This window comes from Hoplias malabaricus, chromosome Y (assembly GCF_029633855.1).
Source record: "Hoplias malabaricus isolate fHopMal1 chromosome Y, fHopMal1.hap1, whole genome shotgun sequence".
NCBI lineage: Eukaryota > Metazoa > Chordata > Actinopteri > Characiformes > Erythrinidae > Hoplias > Hoplias malabaricus.
In genome coordinates, this window is record NC_089820.1 from 75,744,474 (window position 1) to 75,760,072 (window position 15,599).

A 15,599-nucleotide genomic window follows, 5' to 3' on the forward strand; every position below is an offset into this window, starting at 1 on the left:
TCAACAAGAATTTAATGATGCTGAATATATTTTTTACAAACCCTTCCACTAGAACACTTCCATTTCTACTTGGAAGTAAAACTGGTTTGTAATCAAAGTGAGGTATATACAAAATCTCAGTTTCCGCAGATACCATTTCCATGTGGGTTGATTTGAGAGCTCAGTGGAAGTGGCAGTGTTATGAAGTGTGTGTTTCCGGTGTTCCTATCAAAGTCAAGACAAGAGCTATCACCGAATGCTTCCTTATCAAAAAACTATTTGGCTGTAAACTCTGATATGGGGGGATTTTTTTCCCTCTCTGCTCTAGGCCTGAAGTACAAGGGTCCTGTTTACACTGTTAACACACACACATACACATCCATCTGCCGATCTGAGGGCCAACACATCATCTCATTCTGCTCTACTGCAGTTACACAAGCCTCCAACCTCATTACACGGCACCAGTGTAGAACACCTGGGCTAGGACCCAGAGTATACCGTTATTTGGATGGAAATTGTTAATCAAAGGGCACAAGACTGTTATAAGTAAATATACATGACTTATGGTGAGTTATAAATATCAACCTCAATCATTAATACAATATAATGCTCATCAAAAATTTATTTTGGTGGTTAGTGTAGTAGATAACACCCCTGTCCTCCCCATGGCAGACAAAGGTTTTGTTCCCAGCTTTGGCATGAACACCACTCTACACCAGTAAGTGCCCTGCTTAGTACTGTAACATGATTAAATGCATATGAATCTAGTGGCAGCAGGTGTGTGGAGGCACAGCATGAAGAGATCCCTGGTTGATGTTGGTGTAGTTGGGGGATAGAGATAAAGTGTGTGTGTTTGTGTGTGTGTGTGTGTGTGTGTGTGTGTGTGTCTATGTCTGAGAAGAAGACGGAGCCTGTGGGTCAGCATGAGGTTATCCTGACCCTCGTTTGAGCCTTGGCGGCATTGTTTATCAAGGCAGAGAGGCAGGAGGCAGGCAGGGGGCACAGGGCAATGAGGGAGGGGGGTGGGTTTGTGAGAGAGTTTGATGGGGTGGGGTGTAGTTTGGGTTTAGGGGGAAGGGGAGGGCTGGTAGAAGAGCCGAAGAGCTTACTGAAGGTGTCTGTCAAGGATGGCGCTCCTCTGCCTCTGCCCCGGAGCCACAAGGCCGTGGTGGGGGAGATAAATGAGCTGTAATCACGTTCCCCTGACCCTGGGAGGCATGTGTGTGTGTGTGTGGGTGTGTGAAAGAGGCCATTTCTGCTAGGACGCTGTGCTATAACTCCTTGCTATAAGAGCAGCAGTTGCACTCGAAAACCTATAAAATCATTATTTGCACCTATAAACGTTCCATGTTCCCAGCTGAACACCCTGTAACTGACTCTCTTGGCTTTCGTTCAAAGTCACTTAAAGCAGGAGAAGACTTAAATAAAAAAATAAAAAAACATGCATGCAAAAGACTTGCAAAAGACAGCTGTGTTTAGCCTCATTGCTAACGGTGCTAAGAACCTAATAATGAAATTCATGTTTTTTTCCACCAATTTTTATTTTGAGCACTAACTTTGATTAAAAATTAATGCAGAAATGTATGTTTGTTTCTACCTCAGCTCTACTTTAGCTAAACACCTGACAAAGTGTATGTATGTGTTACAATCTCAGTGCTATCTGTGCTAAAGTCATTATGGTGAGGTTTATGTGCTAAACCTAACTCGCTAAGCGCTAACTCACCAAAAGACTAAATGTGTGTGTATGTGTTTCTATATCAGCATTACGGATACTAAAATCAGGGCAAAATTTGTTTGAAAACCTCTGTGTTATCGGCATTAAATTTTACAATCTAGTGTTTAATGCATTTGAACTGCTTTGCGACAGTGATTCCAGGCTCTAGATCCACCACAACCCTGATCAGGATTAAACAGTTACAGGTAATGAATGAATGTAATTAATTCTCAATGTTAACTATTTTAAAGACTGAAATGGTGTGTTTAGTGTTCCAGCCTCTGCACTAATTAAGCCAAAGGCATGACAAGGTTTACATGTTCATTTCGCTTCTTAATACTGCGCCAAAGACTTAACGACAGGGTTTGTGTAGTTCAGCCTTAATGCTAACTGAGCTAAAAGACTTAATATTGATATCTTTATTTTGTCCTTGCTGATAACTGTGCTTAATTGACTTAAATTTGTGTTTATTCCAACCTCATTGCTAAGTGTAATAAAAACATAATGCAAAAATGTATTCATTTGTTTCAAGCACTACTTCAGCTAAAGCCCTAACAACATATATGTGAGTATTTTAATCTCAGCGCTAACGGCACAAAATATTTAAAGGTTTTATGTGTTTAATTAGGCTCTAGGCTAAGCTAAAGACCTGACAAAATATATGTGTTTATTTCTGCCATGGTGCTAATTGTAAATCTTTATGCTTCGTCTTAAGACCTAATTAAGCTATACACTTAATTTCAGGATATGTGTTGTGTTTATTTCAGCCTCAATGCTAACTGGTGGACTGCAATGATTAAACTATGCAGAAAGTTTGGTTTGGGAAGTTCCTGCTAAAGATGAAGTTTCTGTGTTTATTTCCACCGCAGAACTAATCATGACTAAGGCTAAAGCCTTACAAGTGAAGTTTATGTCTTTATTTCTACCCTGACCATGCATATGATATGATCCCTTCTGTTCTCGCCCTGTTTAAGGGGGCACGTTCCTGGGGGCTGTGTTAACCATTAACTGCCTCATATAACTGTGTTACTGATTGATGCCTCGTGTTCTTGAGCCTCGCACTGACCCGAGCCATGTCCTCCACGTGTGCAGGTGTCTCCTTATCCACCCAGAGCATCTCCCCTTGCCTTGAGAAGACCCTTCTCTCTGTCCAGCTTTGTTTTTATGCTCCTGCAACTCCCTCACACAGCTGAAAAAAAGGCTCCAGATGCCCGTCCACTATCACCCCCCTATCACCACAAGAACCAAGAGCTCCCCTTATCCTGGCCCTCCACAAACTGCTGGGCACAAAGACGTCTTTTTACAAAGTAGAGGAAGCCCAAGCTGACGTTTAATGCCTCCTTGTTTTCCTCAAGGGCAGAAGCGGAGAGCTAGCGGGTGTCGTGATATATGGGCCTTGAGCACTTGTTCAGAGCTGGTGGGGCCAAAAGCACAAAGGGAGGAACTCAGGAGTTTGTGCTGAACCTGTGGCAAAGCTGTGTGTTTTGTGTGTAAAAGAGGAAGCAGGTGTGTAGCTCATGTGTTTCAACCTGACACACTGACAAAATGTCCACAAACCAGCCTAGATGCTGATTTACAGTTGCTCTGCCATAGGTCTAGCATGTTGCACTATAGTAAAATAACTGTATCAGCTCCTTGACATAAGCATGCTTCCAGTTGTTCTGCAACTGCTACATCTTCTGTGATAAAACAAATATAGATCAACCTCTAGATTTAACCACAGCTCCAGTTCAGGTTCCGAACCACCCTTGTTCTGTGTGTTTTTGTCTTTTTTCCTGAATTACTAACATGGTCGCACTAATCAGCATGTTAAGAAGCCCTTCCTGACTTGAAGTGGTTGTACTGCAGGAGTGCAGTGGGCATGGCAGGGATCCTCCCAGAACTCATGACCAGGAGTGGGAACCACTGGGCTGACATTATCCAGAGATGTCCACAGTCACATCATGGAAGAACAAATCAAATTTCCAGCCTTTAGTAGAGACTGTAGATTAGTTTGTTATTATGAGAAGGCACAGGATTTTATGGAGAAAATTCCTCTTAGAATTTAACCCTTTTCAAGCAGACATAATGACTGGGTTATTGGTGTATATTTTGTAACTTTGTACATATAAACAATTCCAGCAATGTCCAAAGAAACGCGTGTTTCTTCCACATAGTAACTTTGGAGCAATCCATCTTTCAATGGAATTCAATGTAAAAATATTTTATTCCAAGTCATTTTGGAGCACTTTTTCCAATTCATCTTTAAGTTTTCACACTAGCTGCTGTGTTCAGTTACCATTTACTCAGTGCTACCGGGGCTGGAGGGTAAATTATTCTAGCACATGCTTTTTCTGAAGCATAAGAAGCCCATCACTGCTTGTTTTCTAACTGCAGCTATATCAGTGTTTCTGTAGCTCAAAGCGTTTACTGAACTGTCCAGTAACAGTGACATCACCATTAGCTCCTTAATGGAAGAAGCACAATTTCTCTTAGTAACTACCTAGACCTAGACTCGGTCGAAAATTGTATAAGTTGCAAGACAATGTATTTAGCTCAAATCTAGTGATTATTTGTTATGCTTTCCGTGTGGTTACTGAGTAATTCCTTGAGTGTGGACACCTGTGAGGATTAAGAAGTTGAACAATGCTAAGCCGAGGGTCCTGAGGCCTGGAAGTGATAACCTCCAACTGGTGTTGTTTTGGGTCCGTCTGAGAAAGCTTTCCTGTCTGGACCATTGTCTCCTGTTGGTGTGAGAGACGCTTTTACATAACATCCGAGCACAATAGCACCTCTCGGACTGTGTGTGTAGAGTGAGCCTCGTGCCCTTTGAATGCCGCCGTCGACTCGGCCTCGCAAGCCACGAGCAAACACAGCCAGGTACACACACACTACTGCCATTACAAGCAGGCCTATTGTTCCTAGGTGATGGAGCTTTGAAGTGCGCAAGGTGAGAATGCATGGCCCATGTTGTTTTTCATGTCAACATCCAGGAACAATTGAACCGCTCTCACTCAGTAAGTCATCAGAGATTAATGTTTAAAAGCAGCCAGGCCTTGCAAGGTTCCAAACAGGGGTCATTAGTGTTTCTCACCTTTAATTTTACAATTTTGAATGTACATAGGTGGTTTAAAAAAGTCAGGCTTTCTAAAAGATGTCATTTGCTAATTTGGTTCATGTAGTGGACATACACAAACACAAAGCACAAACAACAGCCAATTTTTACAGTCCATACGGAGAATTATTACAAAAAAATCAACCCATATATACACCTCCATTCAGCTTACAGCATTTCAGCCCACCCATTAATATTATGTGGAGTGTTTCAGCCTGGACTCCTTTATTTATTAAACAGAGCCAATCAGAACTCAGGTCATTTACATATATTCGTCTTAAAGGCAAAGTAACATGGAATATGTTCTTCTTGGTAGATGATATTGGGGAAAAACCAACAAACTATGTAGGGTTTAGGCTCATACAGGGTCATTTATAACGTACATTTAATGACAGACTTTGTGAAAAACCAAAAATGAAGACGATCCAATACCTAAGTTTTTGAATCTCTTATAAAATGCAGCCATTATGTCTTGTCATGTCCAACAGCTGGTTGTATGTGAATTAGTCCCATGATGATAAGCTATCAAGCACCATGACGTAAAATGAAATTCTATCTCCTTAACTAAAGAGAAATATGTAATCATCCTTCCCTGGACACTCTTGCTAAGTGTAGGTCTCATCTCAGTAGACAGCCCCCCTTGAATCATTTGCATATCTTGTTTTTGGGATCTCTCGGTCGAATGGGTGGTTAGAAATCTCACTGTGTTCTCTAAACAGCAGCGTTCTCAGAAAGCAATCAAAAATGCTAGATCCTTAAGACTATCAAGTCAAAGCAGGCACAACAACCAGAGCAGTGAGGGGAGATTCTAGGAGGTGTTAAAATGGTCAATGGTTGAGTAAGTTACAGTGCTACTCATACTGCTTCCTTTAAATACAAAGTGTACTTAATGTGTAGGTTCCATGCCCATAATCACTAGTGTGTCTTAATGCTTCTGACGCCCTATAAACCTATTACATTCAAATACACAGTACAAATCCACTTTGTATTAACTGAGTTACAGCTGTAAAAACAACAGTAGGTTTGCTACAACTACGACTTCCCCTAAATTTATAGGAGTAAGTAAATGTTTAAAGGACAGAGGGGTCTGAGGATGATTAGCCTCCAAACTTTTCAGAGTTTCCTTGTTTTATCAGCTTTATCAGACAACTTAAGGAGAAAATGCCACCATATCTCACAACTACAAACCTCAATCATCAGCACTAATTTGTTTCCACTTTCTACATTGCGCTCTCCTCCAGTTCACCTTCTACATCTGCAGAAGTCGTAGTTTTGAGAACGTGAGGCCTCTTGCCCTGTCGTAAAGCCACGTGCAGTAGGCTGCATACGTGCTTCGTGGGCCCTACGCGGAAGTGTGTCTGTCTGGGGAACAAAGACGACTACAATGTTCCACGCCTTTTAGAGCTGGCCACCAGCTCAGTGCACAATGTTAACACCGTCCACGCTGCAGATCGGTCTGATAGGAGTCCACTTCCAAAGTTCCACTCCTTTCAGACCTTGGGTGCCTTTTTTCGCCTTTTGAAAAACAAACACAGCACCAGGACTCATGGCTGGTTTGTCCATTTTCAAATACAAATATGAAAGAGCAAGGAGCTGAATTTAAAAACCGATCAGTCTCAGACAAGTGCAAGAGAGTGACACGTTGTTTATCAATGGAGTCGTCTCTCCCTCGCTCTCTCTCGTTCTCTCTCTCTCTCTCTCTCTCTCTCTCTCTCTCTCTCTCTCCTGTAGGGACCAGAACTGGACTTAAACACTCCTTTCCGCCATGAGTAAACAGAAAGGCAAACAGTTTTCCGTCTTCTAACAGTGCCTGGTACAGTGCTGGTACTAACCCCACACACACACAGAAGAATAAGCACCGTTTGACTGTTTGATTGAGGCCTGATAAAAGCCATAATTGGAGAATGTAGAATGCATATGTATTTTGTGCTCAAACAAAGCCCTTGTCACGCCATAGAAACCGAGTCCAGCCACCATTGTGTGTCTCCTGTCAAAGAATGGCTAAGTTCACACAGCACTCATGTGACGTGTTTCTTTTCAAATTTCTTTTCGAATCCAGAACACATATCTGTAACAGTCTGGCCACCATCTCACACCCCTTTCACACTGTTCTTCAATGGTCAGGACCCCACAAGACCACCACAGAGCAGGTATGGTTTGTGTGGTGGAGCGTTCACAGCGCTGCAGTGACACTGCCGTGGTGGTGGTGTATTAGTGTGTGTTGCGCTAGTGTGAGTGGATAAGACACAGCAGTGCTACTGGAGTTTTTAAACTCCTCAGTGTCACTGCTGCACTGGGAATACTCCACCAATGAACAGTGTCCAACAGTGAGCATCCTGTGTTCGCTGATGGAGGACTAGAGGACAACGTGAGGTGTTTAAACAGTGTTTAAAAACTCCAGCAACACTGCTGTATCAGATACACTAGTACCAACACAACACACACTAACGCTGTCAGTATTCAGAGTATGCAGAGGAACAGATAACTACAGCCTATAATTGTAGGACTAGAGTGCTCCTGTACGGTCAGTGGAGCTGAGAGAATGGACAGTGGGTGCAAAAACAAGAAGGTGGTAATAATGGTAGGGTTGGTCAGTGTATATATATATCATTATATTCAATGACTGTGCTCTCATACATTTTCTTATAATGCTGTATATAGGAGCTAACATAAATAAAATATCAACATACATGTAGAGCACATTTTCGTTACATATAGGTGCATAAATGTATTTAACAAACTTAACTTAATTTAATCAATATTTATTAATTACATATAAATAACAAATTATTAATTAATGTAGGATCTTGTAAAAATATAAATCATGTAAGGGATATAGTGTTTAACACACAATATCCTGTATTACTGTATGTATGTATAAAGAAAGTTTGTATATATATATATATATGTGTGTGTGTGTGTGTGTGTGTGTGTGTGAGGGTCAGTGGTTGGTACGGTCACCAAAGGACAAACAAAGTCGTATCATGATGGCCATTTTGTTACGTCTGCACTCCACTAAAGTTTGGCTCAGATCTTATCAAAAGTGCGGAGAAACCATTTGTTCTGTGGACAAAAAAGCATTTGGAAAAAAATGTCAGCGTTTGTCCACGCTGCAGTGTGGTGTTTGTGTTTTAAAGGTGACTGAAATGGTTTGCTACTATTCAATTTTCAGCTGTGAGAGCTCTCAGAAAATAACACTGCTTCAAACTTTCTGTAAAGTATCTAGAGAAAATGATTGAATGCTGTAATTTCTGCTGTTGTGCGCACTCTTTTAATTAGACGCCACTCTCTTGAAGTTGTCTGTCAGTTGTAGATGATAAGCTCTGACTGATAGCAGCAGGCCACATTCTCTAAGTCCTGCTTCCCTGAGTTATGAGCTATTTTAAAGCTTTAGTGTCAGACTCCCATCCTATACATTTACATATAACAAGGCTAAGGGCATTAGATGACCTTGTGAGAGTGCTCATTATTCTGGTGTGAAATTAAAGCTGTATAAACGTCTACAAATATTTTCTGTTATTATTTTAAAATCTGAAATAACAATATATCCCACATAAATTATATGTAGTAAGCAATATAGGATCGTATATATGCATAGGCATAATAAAATGTGTCCTATATTTGTAAGTACCTATATACAATAATAATATGCACCATTTTTTAAACACACAGACACACCTCCAGGCTAAAAATCATTGTTATCCCAGAAAAAAAGAACAAAAATTATATCTTAATTGTAGAATATTTCTATTGTTCCATTTACCATGGAATTTTGGATACAAAATTACCATGGTCACGTGGATACACATTTTAGTTTTGCTTTACAACTTATTTACTATTGAATATCTGTTGCATTATCACATTAGGTCACATATAATTAAGCTGTAAATACACTTTGCATTTATCCATTCATAAATAAGTGTTAACCCTGATAGTTTTCCATCAGAAACACAGCGGTGAGGCCTTCAGACTCTGGGTCTATCACATCGTCTCCAGGCTGTCTCTCCTCTCCGCCGCCACGGTGACGCAGCAGGAGCCGAAGCTGATAGCGTCGTCCAGTGGCTTTTTAAACAGCTGATTCAGGCCTGACCTTCGCTTTAGACACAACACAGGCCCTCCACCAACAGGATGAAGGCTGAGTGGATGGAGCTCAGAACAACAACAAGGCCTCAGAGCAGCACAGATTTCTCTTAATGTAATGGTAGTACTGCACGACAGTCATGCTGGAAAGCAGAGGCCATTTTATTTACCTTCATCTCCTGGCCTTTACACAATGGGCACTGCTTCTAGGCCTTAATACGCCACAACTAGACATTTCTAGCAGCTATAATAATAAATGTTTGTGGGATCTTGTCATGCAGAATGTTTTGTCCATTGTAAAAGTATATGGTGTGTTTGCAGAACAAAATCTCCAAAGCAATGTCTTTAAAGGAGAAACCGAAACTTTTTATACCAATAAACCCATTCATTGCTAGTTAATATAACTGTTTTTTTTTAATATGGAATTTTTCTGCTGATCCATTTATTGTACAATTTTGGCACAATATAAAGGTCAGTGTTTATGTTTAAATCATGAAATGCAAAAATATCGATAGAATTTGTGCCTGACAACAACAATATATTCAACAAACACTGTATAATGTATGACATATATTTTATTAATTTGTTTTTTATTGATGAGGTAAAATTACCTCAAAGACACAACAGCGTTTGCATGGACCTAAATGATACAACAGTGTTTTTATATGATACTCTATGAACTAAAAATACCAAAGCTGTACCCTAGAAGTTAATGGATTATCGATGTCTGTTCGTGTATTGATTGTACCCTAGGCTAGTCATGCTAGCAAACATGCTGGTGTCAATTTATTTGCTTTCACCTTGTGGTCTTTGTGAAACAGACAATGCAAAGTCCACTAGCACATGCTGGTGTGTTTTGTGTAAGAGTCTTTATTAATTTTAGTATCTGAGCTTTCTTCAGGTTAGTTTCATATGCAATTAGCCTAGCTAATGTGTTCATAGCGTTGAATTGTTGTGAGGTACTGTTATTATGAGTTTGGATCAAAACAATTGACTCAGCACTCTCAAAAAGCCACAGTACAGCATCTGGGCAAACTAGCGTCTGACATGTTTTAAGATATCGTCAGGTAAAATTCACAAGCAATAGCCCAGGAAATCCTGGCGTACTTTTTTTGACACGTTCAAATTTGTGAGTGCTTTTATTAAGTGCTTGGATATAAACATTCAGCTCAACTTACAATAATAGTTAGCATCTTGGCTATTTTCAATCATAAACAAATGATCCTAAATATGTTGGATTTTATAATCTCCTTTATATAATACAGGCAGAATGGTGCAAGACTGGTGGAAAAATCGCTCAGAGCTAGCCACCCGGCTAAATATAGCTTCCAATAGCCCTGGTGTGCGTAAAGCATAAAGAGACCAATGCCTATCTGACTGCAGTCTAATGGCTTTTTAAACACTCAAGTGTAATGAGCGATGACTGAGGCTCTTATCTGTTATTCCAGCACATCTTCTTCATGTGCTTGACTGCTCACAGCCTGAATGAGCCACAGCCACACACTCCTAATGGCTATTAATAACAGCTTATAGCATCATTATAATATTTAAATGTTTAAAAGGACCTGTCATGTGGATTGTAAACACTTCTTTTTTATGTTAATGTGTTACTGTAAAAAAAATATTTAAAAGCTTCATATCTAATGTGTACTCTCATTTATCTAATTACCTTTCTAGTTTTTCTTCTGCTCTGTCAAAATAGAGGTACAGGATTGTTCACAGGAACACCCCCCCACACACACACACACATACACACTCACACACACACAAAATAAATAAAAATACCCACAACCATCACCACACACATAAGATACACATACCTTTAAATGCATTATAATTTTCTAAATATGCCAAAAATGGAGATACAAGGTTTTGGCATGGTGGTGACACATTACTCAAAAAACCCTGATGTTTTTCCTCTGTGAAATGGACAGGACTGAGAGTGGGTCATGGAGAAATAAATAAAACAATTCAGTGGTTATGAACAAGGGTGAGTCACATGATCCAAACTGGGTGCGTCCCACCTGCAATGATCTGTGGGAAGGTTGTTAACATTCTGCTATCAAAGGTCTTTTACTCACACAGACACACACACACACACAAAGGTTTCTTTTACACCTGTTCAGTTTAATCATCTACTATTCCAAACAGACACCTGCAGAAACTCTGCTCTGCTCTACACACTCCTCCATCTCGGCTTTTTATTAGCTACAGGATACAGTGTGTAACAACTTTTTATGAAATATTAGTGCCAAAATATTTTGCTCATTAAAAAAGACACAATACACATCAGTGTCAGAGATATTTCCACTCATATATAGATTAGTCTTAAATGTGTTAACGTTCAAGATTTAAACCAAACAGGAAATCGTATAAAGCTCCTAAAACCAGTGGCCCCTTATTTATTTGTTTTTATAGGAATATTATATTCTTACATTTCTACTGGTGATAGGACATTACCAAGAAAATTGAAGTGAAATTGTGATTAGAGTTTGTACCGGAGTAAACAGGTCTACTGCTAATGGGCCAACGAGCTCAGAACGGATCACTCCAACACAGGAAATGACTTCCCCAGGCTTTATTAGCGAGAAGGGCTTTACTTGACACTGAGAGTAAATCAGTGCAATCATCACAAACCTGCAGAAAACACTGATCATCAGTTACACACTCACATCAGTGTTTAAGATAGAGAGAAGTGTCAGGGCAAATATGTTAATAGGTCATTAGATTTATACAACATGCAAAGATAGATAGATAGATAGTGATAGATAGAGATAGATAGAGCGAGAGAGAGAGAGAGAAAGAAAGAGAAATGTGGTTACAGACCAAATCTTTCACTTAAAGTCAAACTCAGACTCTTTTGAATCTTGTGTGTGTATTTATATAATTAAACAAATTAGTACTTACTTAATTTACAACAACGCTGCCTCCAGGTATAAAAAATCATTTCAAAATCACATTAAAACCAATGGAACACCCCATTTTAAAACAGAATACAAAAATGATAGTATGAAACACAGTGTCACTGACCTTATCAGGTTCATATCAACCAAATGAGCACAGAAAAGAACGTGCTCTGTTGTTACCCAGTAAACAATTAGCCGTTTATTCAACGTTGAAATAACGCAATGACTGCCGTCTAATCAACGTTCTCTTAAGGTTGAAAATGAAAGTTGAAAAGACGTCCAAACACAGACATTGAAAAGACGACTATTAGACGTATTTTGAACTTCCATTAACATTATTAATTGGTCCCGAAATAAATTACTTGTATAAAACGCGTTTTGGACGTCCACTGACGTTATCGATTGGTCACCAATTAACTAACTCATTAAGATGGATTTTGGACGTCCATTGACGTTTAAAATGTGTCCTTGACGGACAGACTACTTTTAGACCTATTTTGAACGTTCAGGGACGTTCCTTGTTTACTGGGTAGGAACTACATTCTGGTGCCACGATGTATTTTTTACATTTTGGAATACGTTTAATCATATCTTTTTGCAGTATAATCAGAGTACACTGAGTGTTAACTCTGAGTTTGTAAGTGCAGCTCGTGATCTGGGACTCGCCTCTGACAGAAGAGAAAATATTTTAGTTTTACTCACAGACAAACAGCAGAACACACTGACCACAGCTCTATACTGACCACTGCAGCTCAGCTTTATGTCTTTATATATTTACATCTGTTCTCTGTGGGAAAAGAGGGGATTTAATTAATAACCTGTGGCTGTTCTAGATCCGGGGTTTCAGCTCGGGTCATATCTGTCTGGGCTCGTGCGAATGACGCCGCTGACGCAGTTGAGAAACAAACCCGCAGATATTTTGTTTTTACTTGATATTGTTCTTTCTGCACGAAACTTTTCGCGGAAACAACTTTACTCTGATTTCACTCGCGTTAGCCCTCTGTGACGTCATCACGACTGATTTTGTTTGACACGTTTTTATCGTCTTCATTATGGGTTTATCAGGTATTTTTTTTTTTACTTTTTATGTTTTAATTGGTATTATACTAAATAATTATTGTTATTATAATTAATGGTAGTAGTTATAGTTATTACTACTATTACTACTCTACTACTACTACTATTACTACTACTAATAATAATAATAGCTTTTATACTATTTTTCAAAGTTAGCTTAAATTAAGCTAATAATAATAGCTGAATCAACAAAGGAAAATAAAATATGTTTTTATTTTTTATTGTATACTTGGCAGTTTTATATCATTTAAAATGTATGACGTATAATTTATAGCTGTGGGCCTTCTCTCCCTCTCTCTCTCTCTCTCTCTCTCTCTCTCTCTCTCTCTGTGTGTGTGTGTGTGTGTTTGTGTGTGTGACAGAGCACTCACTCACAGCGCTGTAGATATTACTGAATTGATAAGAAACATGAAAATGTGCTATTTTCACTCCAATACACTCTCAGATTTTGCTGCTTCACAAGTACAGCATAAACTGCATCTGCATTTACACAGAGAACAGGATGCAGTATAACTGTGTGTTTTACGAAAAGTGGGAACTATAATGACCACAAAATGATCTTGTATAAGGTTGGTGTGAGATTTCAGAAGGGTTTATAATTCACACGAGATACTACAGAAAGTTGTCATTTGCTTTTATTTCGTTTCAAAACAGAAACCACAACTGAGGTTTGTAACGTCTTACCAGTGTTTCTGACTAAATTACGTAAATAGTTTAAATTAATTTAAAATAGGTATATGGATATGGAACTGCAATATTTTATTGTATTAATTATGCAGTGTTATACAGAATGCATAATGTGTTTATTTCGCGGTGGAAAAAAAATATTTTCCTCCTTTTTTTATGGAATTTGGTTTAGTATAAGAGAAATATTTCCCCCTGAAAATACTCCTCCCTCTGCAGTATCATTTAAAATATAATGCGAAATGAACGTTTATTTATAATCAATGAACGGGTTAATTTCACTCAGAAAAAAGAACTCGCAAAACATGCCCCATGTGTGGGAATATAATTATTACAAAGGACACAAGTACAGTAAAATACTGTATGTAGTATTGTATAGTAAAAATACCTTGTTATAAATGGACAGTTTATCCCCACAATTGCAATGAAAAACTGAAAGGGCTCCCCTTCTTTTTGCCTGTAAAATAAAATAATAATGATTTAGAAAAGTGTACAGACACAAATGCAGCAGGGAACACTGGAAGGAGAAAGTGACCGCTGGAAGCTTGCAGTGACGTTGGTAAAGCACTTAATCGCTTCCTGTTAGAAATGGTTGATAAAAATGTGAAATACAAAAATACATTGTGAACTGCTCCGATCTGAGGGGGGGGGGGGTACATTTTAAAATGTTCAGAATTGTTAACAGTGGTGGTAATAGGAACCAGTCTGAAGTGTTCAACAGGACGTCTGAAAAGGTTAAATTGATAAATTGGAAATCGGTTTCCAAGTGAAACAGGAAATAATAGGACGGTCGTGATTTTACCCGTTCAGGTTTGTCTGGTGGCGGGGAGGAAAGTGTGATATGATAATACCGGTTTATTTCAAGTCTGCAGGGTTTGTCTGGTGTAATCATAGATAAGAAGGCAACAGTCACTACACTTTGATTGCAGATTAAATGATGAGAAACAATACCTTTCATTAATTTAACCTAGGAAGTTAAAATCATTTTTATTTTCTATGGTTGTAGACATTGTGGGACACATGTGCTACTATAACCATCATAATATCACTATTAATAAGTTTCTCTACAATGATTCATGTCACATCAGACCACTGTATATTATTAACATCTCACTGATATGTTTTAAACAGAGATTTTAGTCGAAAGTGGTGAGACTGCCTTTTCAGCAACAAACAAATACCAGAACACAGTCAAATCACGTTAGCATTGGGCTAAACGTCTAAAGATCACAGCTGGGCCGTTGAGTGGAGAATCATTAATCCAATAGACGTCCTCCACTCTTTCTGATCAATCCACAAAACAATGTATATTCTACCTGAATGAATTATCACCTGTTCAAAGTCAAAGCCCCTCCCGTGGAAGAGCCATTGCGCGCGGAGGTTTAGTGGTCAGTCCCTCACTCTCCTAACTGCCGCCCCATCGCCAAAGATAAACTAATTATCAACGAGCTTCATTTACACAACAATGAGACAGTACAAGCTTCAAAACAATTAAAACAACAAACCACAACACAAGCCAGTGATTCCATCACTGAATCACCTCCATTGATCACCACTGTCTCAACCCTCGTCTTTAACTTTTACTCCGGACTCCTGCATAAATGTGTGATTGTGTATTACGTTTAATTTATATATAATTTACACTGTAAAACAATTAAACAATTTACTTATAAAATGAACTTAAGTATTTTTTTTTATTTTATATTTACATTTTTATTTTACACTTTTATATTTTATATTTTTAGTAACATGAAAAGATGCAAAGCAGTGAAACACTGAATTTTATAACATTTTATTTATTAATCTATAAGTAATAAATTACACTAATAAAATAAAATTAACTGGTAATTTAATACACTTTAAATGGATTCGAATTTTTTTTTTTTTTTTTTTCACAACTGACATTCATTTTAAAAATGTTAAGGATGAATGAATTTTATATAAGGATTATGTTAAGGATAAAGGCAAATTAAATATTATTCCCTTTTATTTATTGGGCTTTAAATAATACATTAAAGACATGAAAACAAACAGGATAATGTTATAACATTTAAACTCAAAGATT